Source organism: Amblyomma americanum, chromosome 8 (genome assembly GCF_052857255.1).
Source record: "Amblyomma americanum isolate KBUSLIRL-KWMA chromosome 8, ASM5285725v1, whole genome shotgun sequence".
In the NCBI taxonomy this organism is placed as follows: Eukaryota; Metazoa; Arthropoda; class Arachnida; order Ixodida; family Ixodidae; genus Amblyomma; species Amblyomma americanum.
The window spans coordinates 18,651,368-18,666,742 of NC_135504.1; positions in this window are offsets into that span (position 1 = coordinate 18,651,368).

Below are 15,375 nucleotides of genomic sequence, written 5' to 3' on the forward strand. Positions count from 1 at the left end.
GGGTTATCTGAATTTTCTGAGCCTATCGGAGCTGGAGTACTAGCGACCAACGTGCTGCTGAAAACAATGGAGAATATTGCTTCCTCTGTGGACGACCTCGAATTGCAAAAGTTCAAAGGTTCGTATTCTTTTTTTATTGTTTTTTTGCGCTTTTCGTGACAGCGAATTGATTTACGCAAAGTGATTTTATTAGCGCCGTCTTACGTGCTTGCCTCTTTCGTCCGCATACTTTTGTGGTCCTCTTTACTGAGGGAAGAGCGATGTTCTGGCAGTTGTCGCAATGGTCGAAGACGCGGTTAGGTACCAACAGTTCATCCACTTTCTTTTTGTAGTAATTTAGGACTTGCCTACGTGAGCCACCTGTTTACGATATGTGGTGGGGGCGTTGAAACAGGCTTGCTGGTGTCTGGTACTTGCTCGGTGACAGGGCGCGCTCATTTGCTGGTGAATGCGAACTGTGACATTAGGCAGCTTGAATTGTCCTTCTGCCCACTCTAGTCGAATACACTGCTGTGAGGTGACCAGCGCACTATACGCATTACCTGTTCAGCCGTTGTGCTGTTCGGTGGTATACGTCATATAGCATTCCCTTCGCTGAAGCCTTTTCAGACAGTGTTAGGCCCGTTTCACATGCTGCGACTGGAACAAAAACAGTCGGCCTAGTCAAGGACGCCGCAATGCGATTTTCGGCCAGTGCTTTCACATGCAACGCGTACCGTGCGAATTCGGTCGCAGGACAGGCAAGGTTGCTTGGTGTTTCCACAGGCAATCCATGATTAAACGCGACAGAAACGCTACACGGAATGTGTTGATGATGTTACGACCAGCGTATTTTTAGATGCAAGACATTATTTCGTATCTTTTGATTAGAATAAACAGCTTTCCTTCCACCGCGGCAACAGTTCCCACGTGACCCCACGTCGCACGCCGTCTCGGCGCTCTCCATTGGTCAGTCGTAGAGCGAACACACCGACGCTGCGACTGAATTCCAACCAGACGGAACTCGATTGCAAGCCGTCTGCGACTAGACCGACGGCTCTAACCAGTCGCAGACCCACAGAATTCGCAGTGTCGCAGGCGAAAATCGCATCCATGTGAAACGGGCCTCAGACAGCTGGGCGATTTTCCGGTGCTCCTTTCATATTCTGTGATACCTTGAATGTTTTACATCAACCCGAAAACGTCGGTTCGAGTCGAGTCGACGCGACTCTGTCGTGCTCATGTGAAGGCTGATCTAAATGCAAGCGAAATATCGCTCGAAGGCCGAAGCAGCTGAGGCGAGCGACGAGTGTCATCGCTTGCTTCGTTGCTCTGTTAGACCTTCCCAGAAAGTTTCTTTTGTCGCCCGCCGGTGCCTCCTGCAGTAAGCCAGCCTGACCAGATAGCATCTTGGATACTATCTTGCGATAGATTTTGTGAATCGGTATTGACTGTCGCTTGCCCAGAGTATCGGTATCAAAAATACATTTTTAGTGTATCGTGTGTTTTAAAGATACCCGATACTCGAAAAAAGTGCCGCAGATTTTGAGCCATGCTGTGAGTTGGACTTCCGGCGACGCTCGCTCTGGAGATAGCGCAACCGAAAAAAAGCGATGAATTAGGAAGAAACGATGTCGATGCCGTTGGCCCGGTCAATAGTATTTCTTCTTATGTAGAATGCGAAAGCGTTGACGCCCCCTCGACACTGGTCGCCTTTCCAATTTGGCGCCATGGTTGTTTTCTCGTTCACTCGATTGATTGGTTATCGATTAACTCTGATTATACCCTCGTTTCATCCCGGCAACCATTTCGAGTTTTCAAATTTTCCGCCACGCTTTGTTCCCGTCCACTCACTATATACCCGTCCGGTCTATTTACACGTTCATTACATTCTGCTTCTCATTAATTACATAATTGCCTCTAATTTATCTTTTTTCTATCTCCTAGTTACGTATCGATCACTTATCATCGGTCACATCATTATCCATTTGGAGTTTTCATACTTGGCGCCATCTTTGGCTCCGTCCACACTTCCGGTTTTTCAAATTTGGTGCTATGCTGTAGCTCTGCCTACTTCAGGCGTTTTCATAATTCGTGGCACTTTTGCTTTGGCCCCGCCCTGGACGTTTTTGGCTCTAATTAATTAACTATTCATCCAATTTCAATTTTTTTTTCGGTCAGCATCCTCACATCATCCTCTTTCGATTACAACCACTCGTTTGACGCTAGCTCTTCTGAGTTAGCCACAACTGCTGCCGACACATTTTGCGGACACAATCCACGCAGGCATAGCCTATAGTCGGATACAACTTAAGTCTGCAGTGAAGCTCCGCCCACATTTAGGACCGGCGCACAGAATTCCTCCACGACAAAAACATAGGCCGCTGTTCAAACTTCTCTTGTCACCTAAACAATAAGCTAATCACGGGAAAACTGTTATAAGATCTAGATTTTTCTTACCTGGCTTGTTTCATAAAGTCAAACATTAAAACGATGATTTCGTTTACTTTTGTGACTTGCTAGCGGAGTAATACAGTACACCGCGGACCGTGGCCCAGTGTTAACTGCTGTTTTTTTTTAAGTTTTATCTTACTATAGTAAAGCTTCCGCTTCAATAAAATTTATTCTGAAGGTGCGGAGAATGGAACTCAGGACTTCCGGATTTCAAGGCGAGGACTCAAATCATAGGCCACAAAACTGCATTGCTTTTTGGCGAACAGAGGTGATACTATACGTGCGTTTCCTTGCGACTGTATGCTAATGCGTAGGTGTGTCATTAGAAAGGAACAGGAAAACAAAAATTAAAAACTAAAAGCAAATAAAAAATGCTGCCGCATTCAAAGCAAAGAAGTAATCTTAACTGTCCTCCGTAAGTTTTTTGCGTGTACAAAATATCGAAGTCGCTTGAACACATGCTGTATGCACCGAATTAAACACTTTGAAAATCCTTAGGGCTTTCTTCTGTCATTTCTAGGAAACGAGCAGGTGACGTCTGCCTCCGATGCTCTCGTAGTCGAAGACCCTCATCGCGAGGAGACGCGGCCAGAAACGGCTCTGGCATCGCCAAAGAGTGGAGAACCAAAGACGCCAAAACAGAAGTCCTCTTCAAAGGTGAAGCGAGTGCCCAACTTCGCCAGGCTTCACGCGACCGAGTTCAACAAAATGAAGTCCGTTGCGGACTGCGTCGCCCGTCGTAACATTCTGGGGAACGTTGACGGAGCCAGCGGTGCAGACTCCGGAGGCAGTGCTTTCGCTGACGAAGATGAATACCGAGCATGACAATGCTCATTGTAGGCGGCTGACCGACAAGGCATGCATACAAGAGCGGGCAATCCACGCAGGAGGCTCCATCTGGCGACGCCATAACAAGACATCTTCTGCGATCGACTCTTTTCATGCTCTATTCTGCATTACTTAAACGAATGTGCATTTACGGAATGTTTATTTCTTGGGATAGATTTGGTCCCAGAAGAGCAACTTTTTTTTTTACTTGTTCGAATGTTCATTTGCTACACGTGTTTTATATGTGTATTTTTGTGTCCTGCATTATTTAAACGAATGTGCTTTTAAGAAATGTTTATTTCTTTGGGTAGATTTCATCCCAGAATAGAAACATTTTTTACTTGTTCGAATGCTCATTTGCTGCACGTGTTTTCTATGTGTATTCTTGTGTTCTACGTTACTTAAACGAATGTGCTTTCACGAAATGTTTGTTTCTTGGGATAGATTTGGTCCCAGAAAACCAACTTTTTTTACTTGTTCGAAAGTTCATTTTCTGCACGTGTTTTCTGTGTGTGTATTCTTGTCCTACATTACTTTAACGAATGTGCTTTTACGAAATGTTTGTTTCTTGTGGTAGATTTGGTCCCAGAATAGCAACTTTGTTTACTTGTTCGAATGTTAATTTACTGCACGTGTTTTCTGTGCGCGTATTTTTGTGCCCTACATGACTGAAACGAATGTGCTTTAACGAAATGTTTATTTCTTGGGGTAGATTTGGCCCAAAATAGCAACTTTTTTTTACGTGTTCGAATGTTCATTTGCTGTAGATGTTTTCTGTATCTGTATTTTTGTGTCCTACATTACTTAAACGAATGTGCTTTTACGAAATGTTTATTTCTTTGGGTAGATTTCATCCCAGAATAGAGACTTTTTTACTTGTTCGAATGTTCATTTGCTGCACGTGTTTTCTACGTGTATTTTGTGTCCTACATTACTTAAACGAATGTGCTTTCACGAAGTGTTTATTTCTTGGTATAGATTTGGTCCCAGAATAGCAACTTTTTTACTTGTTCGAATGTTCACTTGCTGCGCGTGTTTTCTGTATCTGAATTTTTGTGTCCTATATTACTTTAACGAATGTGCTTTTACGGAATGTGTATTTCTTGGTGTAGATTTGGTCCCAGAATAGCAACATTTTTTTACTTGTTCAATGTTCATTTACTGCACGTGTTTTCTGTATGCGTATTTTTGTGTCCTATATTACTTAAAGGAATGTGCTTTTACGAAATGTTTATTTCTTGGGGTAGACTTGGTCTTAGAATATCAACTTTTTTTTTTACTTGTTTGAATGTGCATCTGCTGTTTCTGTATGTGTGTTTTTGTGTGCTCGATTTAATTTTTCGTGGTACATGTTAACGTTTGCGCGTTACATTTTAATCGCCCGGTAAACCTTAACGTTACACGGTATATTTTAACGTTGCGCTGTGTATTTTAAAGTTTCACAGTATATTTTAAAATTGCGCTGTACGATTTAACGTTTCGAGGTACATTTTAATCTTGAGCTATGCATTCTAACTTTGTGCGGTTGTCACAAAATTCGGCGCATATTTAAAAAGTCCGTGTTGGTGGAACGTAGACGTGGTCGCTGACGTCATAGGAACTTCCGGGACGATGGAGAACAATCCACTTATGACTGACGAAAAGCGAGTAATCTTCTGCGACCAATGGCGCGCGCCCGACGGAAGTGTTCGGCTTGTTGGTTCTGACCTTTAACAGTGGTTGTAGTATAGTTGGTTTTTTTGGGGAAAGGAAATGGCGCAGTATCTGTCTCATATATTATTGGGCACCTGAACCGCGCCGTAAGGGAAGGGATAAAGGAGGGAGTGAAAGAAGAAAGGAAGAAAGAGGCGCCGTGGTGGAGGGCTCCGGAATAATTTCGACCACCTGGGGATCTTTAACGTGCACTGACATCGCACAGCACACGGACGCCTTAGCGTTTTTCCTCCATAAAAACGTAGCCGCCGCGGTCGGGTTCGAACCCGGGCACTCCGGATCAGTAGTCGAGCGCCCTAACCACTGAGCCAACGCGGCGGGGCTTGGTTGTAGCGCAACACACGACAAGAACACAGAACGTGTGTGTGTCCTCTCGTTCTTTGTCCTTGTCGTGTGTTGCGCTACAGAGAGATCGCGCTTGTGCTGTCGATGTTACGGGTGTGTGCGCGTCTTTTTTTTATTATTCGAAAAGTGTGCCATGCGGCATAAGTTGAAAAAAGGGAAAGGAATGCGGGAGATTGAAAGTTAAAAGGAGTGTACGTCTGCCTTGGCGGGAAGTGACTTTTACAGACGCGGAGCGCCGTACACCAGGTGTTAAAAGGAAGTGCTAAAGTAATTATCAAAAATAGGCTTTTGGGGTGATCCGGAGTTCCCGGGTTCGAACCTGACCGCGGCGGCTGCGTTTTTATGGAGGAAAATCGCTAAGGCGCCCGTGTGCTGTGCGATGTCAGTGCACGTTAAAGATCCCCTGGTGGTGGAAATTATTCTGGAGCCCTCCACTACGGTACCTTTTTCTTCCTTTCTTTTTTCACTTCCTCCCTTATCCCTTCCCTTACGGCGCGGTTCAGGTGTCAAACGATATATGAGTCAGATACTGCGCCATTTTCTTTCCCCAAAAACCAATTATTATTATTATTATTATTATTATAAATATGGCTTTTAAGGCATAGTATTACCAGCGTTGGCGGACACCAGAAAGTTACTGAATTGTAGTAGTAAGCTGTTGAACTAATTTCTGATAATTAACTTTTTAACTATCACAGCTAGGCAACAGGTTGCAATTAGAGATTTGTAGCCGGTCGTTAGTAATAGCCATATCAGTTTTTAAAATTTCGCGAACGCGATTATCCTCGATGCTGTGGCTCAACAAGATTTGCCTACAACGTGGTAAAATGCATGCGCTTTCGAAAGCATGCAGGCAAAGCAACCCCTCCGACAAGTAAGTATAGTAAAAAGAAAGCCAAATTTTGTCGAGCCACAGCTCCAAGGGTAATCGCGTTCTCTAAATTCTACAAACTGATATGGCTATTACTAACAACCGGCTACGAATCTCTAACTGTAAATTGGTGCTTAACTCCAGTAATTAAAAAGTAAACATTAAAAAATAGTTAACCAGCCTAATACTTAATATGATTCACCGGTTTCCTGGTCTCCACGAACGCTTGTAATACAATGCCGCAAAAGCGTTATTTTTACCACCAGAAAGCCAATTTTTGAAAATTTTTGAAAGTGTTCACTGAAACACCGGGGAATATAAGGACCGTTAGGCGCTGGCTTTCAGCCCGTGCCGTAGTTCCCAGAAGCACTCCCTCATGACTGATGTGTTCTTAAACCACTCTCGCAACCATGGACCTGTTACGGAGCACGTGCCAGTCTACGGGACCGAATCGTCGTGATCCGCCGGTCGTCTGACTTTCGCAATGCCCAGTGAACAAGTCGTTTATTTTGTTTCCCTATGTAATGAAATCGTGCATTACTAATGCACCACAATGCACAGTGCGTTAGAAGAGTCTGTCCAAGTGCAAATGGCGGATATGGGGTGGCGACACGAACTTGATTGTGGCTGTATTTGTGAAGTTCCTACATCGTGTGCTGTTGAATTAAAACAGTTGCCCAAATCATCCAAGAGCCCAGTCTCCGGAATAGTTGGTAGGCCAGGTGAAGTGCTTCATTCCGGCCGAGATTAAACCTCGTCATTGGGTTTCTTTGTGTCCGCATTTCATTTACAAATTGCGCTAAACATATGCGTAGGCTTGTTGTTGGCACAAGTCTTTTCTGTTTACAAGCGGCGCTCACTGCTGGCAGGAAAATGATGAACAAATAGACATCGCAGACGAACTCAGACCTAGCCATAACATGATGCGCGTATGTACTGGCGCAGTTTTTGCTATTATCGCTGAGTATTGCTCTGACCCGCGAAAGAAAAAAAAACATTGACGTCTAGAGTCCATTGGTATTGTGTACAACGTTGGGGCTTGTGTTATACAGACGCGAACACACCCTTGACCTGTGGCATAGTAGTAGTATTAGTGCTTAGCAGGCAGCATGGAGAAATGAAATAAAAGAGGTGAGGATACAGTAAGAAGGCATAGGGGGAGAGGTAATATACACAAATACACTATTTACACAATAATACATATATACAGGTTGCACAGTTTTCAATGTTTCTGAAGGACTATCTATGCATGTGGCTATGCAGTCGGACGTTCTTCCAGGGGAGGGTACCATTAACGGGGTGTCGCACAGCGCTCGTGTTTGTTAATAAGGTAGAACTTTGGGCTTGTTGGTGCATCACTTTTAAAAAAAGACATAGCGCATGGAGACAGGACAGAGCAGAGACAACACAGGACGAGCATTTTTGTGAGTATTTGTGAGCAAATTGTGAGCAATTTGTGAGTATTTTTTTCTCCCTCTCAGCCCGCTCCACGTAAAAGGGTGTACAAACAAGTGTGCTAACTATGGTTATTCCGGATATTTCGAAATAGCAAAGACTGCTAATCAAAGGACCACATCTAGGATGCTGCAACAGAATTTGAGGTGCACCCGCGCTCGGGGAAATGTGGACATACGTTTAGTGTTTTGCGTGCAGTGTTGCGCCTGTCACTTCCATTTCTTTCCATCGGTATTTTCTCTTCTTTCTTTTTCTTTTCTCCCTGTCCTTTTCATTGCCGGTAGCCGCAGCTCAGGGGCTTCAAGCTAAGATAACACATTGCTAGCTGCGCATTTGCGTTCCGCTTTATTTTGTTTCCGAATAAATTGTGAAGCCACACAAAAAAAAAACGAAGAGGGAAGCAAGCCAAAGAGAGAAGTCCAGTGGAACGGAGCGGCCAGAACCAACCAGCTTGCAATCGGAGAGGGGGGGGGGGGGGGCGGAGGGGGGGGGGGGGGGGGGGTAGGCGTGTCTGGGGTAAGGCTGTCTGTAAGTGTAAACACAGATAAACGTGGGAGAAAGGGGAAAGGGGGGAGGCATAGAACCGGAAATGTAGAAAGGACGAGGAGGTATGTGGCTTTGTTGCCTGCCGCGCCGAAGCGAAGAAGCCGTTCCCCTCAAGACTCGGAACACGCGGTGAAAGAGGGAGAGGGATTCACGAGTTTTGGAGGCTGTTGTCTGTCCCCCCCCCCCTTCCCCCCCCCCCCCCTCGGTCCACCCACTTGTCACGCGTAGCCTGTAGGGCGCCTTTCCCCTTATTTCTTCAGGGTCAAGGCTGTCCCGTGACTATTCTGGGCCGTTTTCGTTCGCGAAGCCACCGTAGCAAGCATAGCTCCTGCGCGGCGGCGGAATGGTGTGCACGTGAGAGCGATTCTTCTCCGTCCATTTGAGCTCCGTGGCCTGCACCAAGAACAGTGAGTCCGTTTCTTTTCGCGTCAAACAAATGCCTTGTCTTGTAGTTTCTCCGTTTATGCGAAGTACTCAGTTTGGCTGAAATGGATTAACGCAAGCAGTGCTGCGCTACAAACTGTCGCGGTCGCCGCTGTCCGGTGTCTCTTGTCGCCCCCCCCCCCCCCCCCCCTTTCCCTATGCTCGCCCGTCGCGGCCTACCCTCGAATTTTCCTGCAAGTTGTAAAAGACGAGAGTATACCCTTTCGAAAAAGAACCGGCAACTACATTTGAGACAATATTCACGTCCGCGCGAATGAGCGCCAAAACGTCTCTTAAAAAAAAAAAAAGTTTACCCAGCATTAAGGCCGCCGCGGTGGCTCAGTGGTTATGGCGCTCGGCTGCTGGCCCGAAAGACGCGGGTTCGGTCCCGGCCGCGGCGGTCGAATTTCGATGGAGGCGAAATTCTAGAGGCCCGTGTACTGTGCGATGTCAGTGCACGTGAAAGAACCCCAGGTGGTCGAAATTTCCGGAGCCCTTCACTACGGGCGTCCCTCTTAGCCTGAGTCGCTTTGGGACGTTAAACCCTCATAAACCAAACCAAACCAGTTTCCCCAGCATTCGGACGACCGTTTTAGTGAACAATCAGAAATGAGCTTCTTAGAGCCGATCAGAGAGTTTATTTTCGAAATGTAGGAGCCAATGGCACGCCGGGGCCCACGGCGTTGGTGACCCGTGAGCAAAACGTGTATTCCAAGGAGCTTACAGAACAGAGCACAAGCAAACAAAGAGACAGACAACACAACGATACGAACGCGTAGACGGGACCGCACGCTCGGATGCGGCCGGGGTTCCCCTTTCGTGTCCTGCTCGGGAGCATCTGCTCTTCGTCGCGCGGTGCATCGTCGAACTGCCTCTACTCTGAACCCGATTATGTCGGCGCGTCGGCGCCGCTTTCCGGTGACAACGCGACCGTGCAAGGTCTTGGTTCCTTGCTGTTGGTTGCGCGCTGTGCCTGCCTCGGAGCTTTTGTTGTGTTTTTGTTTTGAAACTGTCGCCTGACCGGCGCTGGGATGAGGGTAGCGCGGAGCATCAGCGGATCTCGGCGCGGTGGCTTGGGTGGCTAAAGTCTAGCCACCCTAGCGGTGGCTTGGGTGGCCTGTCACACCTCTCTTCCCGTCTCCTCTCCCTTTTCTCCCTCCGTACGGCTCTGTCAACCTGCTCCCCTGCGCTCGTTCCGTACCACGCGGATAACAGTTCGCTAAGAAAATCGCGTGAAAAATCAGCTCAGTAAAGCTATTTCTACGGTCACATTACGAGACCATAGAAACAAAACTTTGAAATTTGCTTTTCGAACTAAGTAGCCCTAAGGAAGAGATAAACATGACAGCGTTTTGTGACGTGGGTAAATGTGGCACTTGGCAGCAGTGTGAAAATTAGCAGAGTAAATAAATAGTAGAATACTGCAAATATTGTGTGAGCATTTAGATACTTTACAACAATAAGAGTTGGAATAGCTAGGAAGAGTTAAAACGTAACTAAAGGTGCAAATGGCGTCCAGTGTTGTTCGTTCCCGTGAGTAGCGCACTAATGAAGTTAAATAAGTGTTAAAACAGCGATCGGCCAAGGACTATTTGAAGATATACAAAAGAAGCTGAATTGATACCAGCAGTTAAAAAGAGCAAATCTAAAGATGCATTGTCCCTGCATGTCAAAGCGTGTGTAGCGCACGAATTAATCAATTGCACAACTAAAGTGGAGAATGACAAATGGCATATTCGAACATGGAGAAAACAACCGAATTTGTAGCCGTTGCACTAAGCACGAACAAGAAAGCAACCTTTCAAGAGAGTTTGACGCACACCAGGAAACATCTAAATTATATTTGCCAGTATTACAAAATACAAATACTTAATGACGGAAAACAAACGCCATGAAAACAAGGGGTGCTCAGCAAGTTGTCTAACCCCGTATAATCCACCATAGTCAGAGTGCTCCGCTTGTATACAAAATGAAACGCTTCCGGACTTGAACACGTCTCCAGTTCAGTCCGATTAAATCTGGAAGGGACGGGGTGGCAAGTGCAGTAAACAGGACGCTAGAGAGGAAGCTAGGATTTCAAACTTTTTTGTGACTAATTCTTTACAAAAGAAGAAAAAACCTACATAAATTTATGAATGGATGATTGAAGTAATCATACACCTTCCAGTACCAAGCACGCTCGGCAATCAACATAAAACGGGCACCGTTCAGAACGACTTTTCAAAGAATCTTCAGGGGTTCAGGGGTGGACGGATGAAGGGATGGGAAGTTGGGTGGGCAGATGAGATTCAGAAGTTTGCGGGCATAAGGTGGCCGCAGCTGGCAAAGGACAGGGTTAATTGGAGAGACAGGGGAGAGGCATTTGCCCTGCAGTGGGCGCAGTCAGGCTGATGATGTCGATTACTTTTTTTGTTGTCCAGCTCCATGGCATCGACAAGCTACCTTTCCCGCCACGGAAGAGGCGCCGTCAAGAGAGACTCGAGTGGCGTATTGCTCGGTGTTCGGGGATTAAGCACCACGACTGTGCCGGCTCCTTTCCGGCTTACCTGCACTCGCGGTCTGGACGGACCCACCTGCCAGCTGCTGAGGCACCTGGAAGCCTTCAACAAAGTCCTCTGCCACCTGAACGTCCACCTGCAGCTAGACGAGACTGGTGACGTGGGCGACCTGCTCCTCAAAGTCTACAAATTTCCCGGAATAACGACCGAAAACGAATCACAAAGCTCCAGACTTCCTGCCGTCAATCTCCTGGAGTGGCTGCTTATGCGGCATCAGTGCCTTGTCGTTGTCGAGATATGCTACCAACTTCTCAGCGAGAGCCGCCTTAGGCGGGCCATTATACGAAGCCCCGGTGTGCGCAAAGTGCATGCCCTAAACTGCGGCACAGACACCGAGCTGTATTCGATTCCCGCGCTGATTGCGTCGATGGAACACGTCGACGAGCTGGTATTTGTTCAACCCATTTGCATGAGGAATCTGTGTCTGCAAGGCACGACGTTCGGCCTCAGCCAAGCTGGTTGCAGTCTCACCACACTGGACGTTGCAATGGTGTCAATGACTGAACAGGTTGCTACTCATTTGGTCGCCCAGCTCATTGGCAACAAATCCGTGACCACACTCGCCGTCTCGGAGGACATCTCCCGGCTTCCTATATTCGTCAAATACTTGACCAAGACGGACCCGACGCTGAGAGTACTCGGCCTCGTATCCCGTAATTGCCACTCTGCGCCTGTTTTGCTAGACCTGGTCAGTGCCATCTCCACGCTGATAACGCTAGAAGAACTGACGGTAGCTGTAGACAACGGGTGCTGCATGAACGATGTTGCCATTTTCGCGCAAGTGATCGGCCGAAGCAAAACCGTGAAAAGTGTGTGCATGACGTGGTCTGCGGAAGAGCTGCTATACGAGGAATTTTCTCACCACAGCTTGTTGTGGATGCGAGACCATCCAGAAAACTTCGAAGCCCTGATGCCTCGTGTCAGAAAATTCCCCGTCCTCAAGTGGCTGGGCAATCCTGACATAGGGGAGACCTCCTACAACAATTTCTTCCGTGCGCTGGCGTTGGCACAGAGCAGAACCGAAACACCTGGCAGCGTTCCGAATATCCCGGCGCGAGGGGGCGTGACGCAGCTGTGCCACAAAATTCGTGAGTCTGGCCTTGCGCACGCAGTGCTAATCACGCACCTTCGTTTGAATCGCGCCTCACTACCGGTACTTGAGTACCACCCGGAGGTGACGGCCGCATCGGTCACCTTGTCTCGCTTTAGCCGTCACATTCCCAGAGTGCTTCGCATCTTCGGCTCATGTAGTCATATCAGCTCAGTCTGCTTCGATATCGATTGCTACTTCTACGAGAACGGTTTTCGCCGACCCCTGGTCTCGTTCATAAAACGGGCTGTCCATCTTAAAGTACTCTGCGTTAAAGTTTACGCTACTTTTCGCTGTGGACACCCTCCAGAGCCCCCCATCGCCAAAAGCAGGCTGGTCAAAGCAATTTCGTCACACGCGAACCTCAGTGACGTAATCCTCGATGGCCTGGACTTTCGCGAATGCGACGGCAGAGTGCTCGCCGAAGCCGCAGTGCGCGGCCCGCATCTTAATTGTTTGACTCTGCGCTTTGGGAGCGGCGATTTCTCCTTCCTACAATGCCTGGAGCCAGTGGCAGCGTCCAGTTACAACATACTTCGGCTAGAAGTGACGAATTCTGTCGCATCCGACCGAGTACTTCGCGACGTCAAGCAGGTCGCACTCCGAAATTCTGGCCTCATCGTCCGGGCAGCCAGATTCGTGATGGGCGACGAGTCCAGCTACTGCGCACGTGCACTCGAGATAGTGTTGGAACATCCCAAGCTTGTGGAAAAGATTCAAGACAGATCGGGCGCGAGCTGCGACGAAGTGAAGGAGATGATAAGAGGAGCACTGTCCCGCATAGTTAGCATGAACCAGTTCATGATGGCGGCAGATGTTGTTAAGGAGAGGGTGCAGTGCTACGCTCGACAAGACGGCGAGACGCAGCTGGACGAGCTGAACGAGTACTGCTGGTTGAACATCAGGAAATACCTCAAAGTACCAGACATCTTGGAACCTCCCCTGCCGACTGTCTAGGCATGTACTTAGATTAAAACTCAAGTGCACAATTTCCTGTTTTCTTCTTTTCCTTGTGAAAGATTATGTGCGAATTTCAATCTCGCCACGACTAAATGGCCCTGTTTTTCAGATCTGCGCAGAAATTTCTTCCGTTTATGTTTCTTCCATGAAATCTGCCATCATTCTCTCTAAAACCCGCATATCGCTCGCCACGAGTTGACCATAAAAATAAGATTGGATACATCGGTTGTGACACCAACACTTTATTTAACTCAACCTTACTGCGGATATGCAGCGACTGGAACCACCTACCGACCGATATCGCATGCGTTAGTCGCTATGCTCTTTTTCGAAAAGCTTTATCCGTTTTTTATTCATTTGGTGACGTCATCCGAATTCTATGTTGTACCTTTTTTTTGCGTGCTATTTTTCTTAAACGAGGCCGTCACATTTTTATTTCCTGTACTTATCTGGCGGTGTCATAAGAAATGTGTTCTTTATTATGTGGTTTTGTGTTTTTGTCTCCATGCTGTGCCACCCCATATTTTATTACTTGTTAAATATCACATTTGAGCGTGCTGTTTCGTTACTTAATTTTGTGCATTTTTTATTTTTCGTTTGTCGCTGATATACATGCCCCTCTCCAATGGATTGTTACTATTCAGCGTAACATTGTTGCACCTTTTATACACTTGTTACACTCGTTATTGCTGTACTGCTTTTAAAAGTTGTTTGTCGACAGCTCGGTAGTCTCCTAGCAAGTTGTTTAACAAATTTTCAAAGTTGTATCAAATACTGCCGACTAATCGTATTCATTTTCCTTGCCTGTAATATCTTGGTTCAACCTCACTCGCCTCTGCGATGCTTCGGCGATTGAGGGCACTGTAAATAAGCAAATAAATAAATAAACATTGTTACTAAGGTCCCTCGCAGTTCAAGCAGCGAAGTGAAGTTATTGATACCCTGTGCGACTTTTTCAATATGGTAAATAAAATTTCCGATCTGTGAGGTCCCGTGCTCTCGAACAATCGTCATTTGTGGTAATAATAATAATAATAATTGGTTTTTGGGGAAAGGAAATGGCGCAGTATCTGTCTCATATATCGTTGGACACCTGAACCGCGCTGTAAGGGAAGGAATAAAGGAGGGAGTGAAAGAAGAAAGAGGTGCCGTAGTGGAGGGCTCCGGAATAATTTCGACCACCTGGGGATCTTTAACGTGCACTGACATCGCACAGCACACGGGCGCCCGTGGTACAATTGTAGTTTAAAACGAAAATTTTGCGGGTGAGCCGAAAATATATCTCGTAGCAGTGCAACTCTCCCTCAAAATCATGGAAGCATGAGAAATCATGTTTCATTCGCTTGAATTCCAGCTTAGCTGAGAGGCAACGCGGAAATAGTTTCTCCGTGCATCATCATGTGCACATCAAAATTACATCCCTGGCTGTATCGCCTGTACCTACATCGGATGATCCACAGTCTTCCTCCGAGAGTTGTTTCCCCTTTTCCTGCGGATATTGAACTCGCCATTCCGATTTCACGTCCCTCTGACGTCATTTCCTTGGCTGTCACATTACAGACAATTATAGCCTCACCCTAAAGATGAATAAGCCTATATGGCAGTAAAGGGAGTAAGCAGTTCTCTGCGCATTCCCTTTTAGGAACACGGCATGATGGCCAAGATGACCTGTTCCAACCAACTCGCGTATAAGTCGATATGGTTTATCGAAATGCGCATGTCCAAATCCGAGCGTCGACAAATATGAGAGCGGAGGCCACGCTATGCACAAACTCGGCTGCTCATGCGGCTTTGCAAACTACGGCAGTTATTAGCAATGTTACTGTGAAATGTTTCAGTCCTAGCGAAAATTCCAATCCAAGAATGTATCCTTGTCCTAATAAACTACTGTATAGGTCCTCCATTACTCTGATATAGGCTTGAGTTAGTGTAAGAAAAAGCAGATTGTGCGATTTCAAACGACATCAGCGCGAACCTCTTTCGTGTCAGGAATTGTGGCTGTTTTCAATTGCTTGAAGATGACCGGCAAACATGCTCAGTTTTACACGATGCATAACAATGAGTGATGTTTAGCTGGCTTCGCGCGTCAACAATTTACATTCAGTACATATGGATACGTTGTTCAATGAGGCCTTATGAGCCCCGTGAATGCT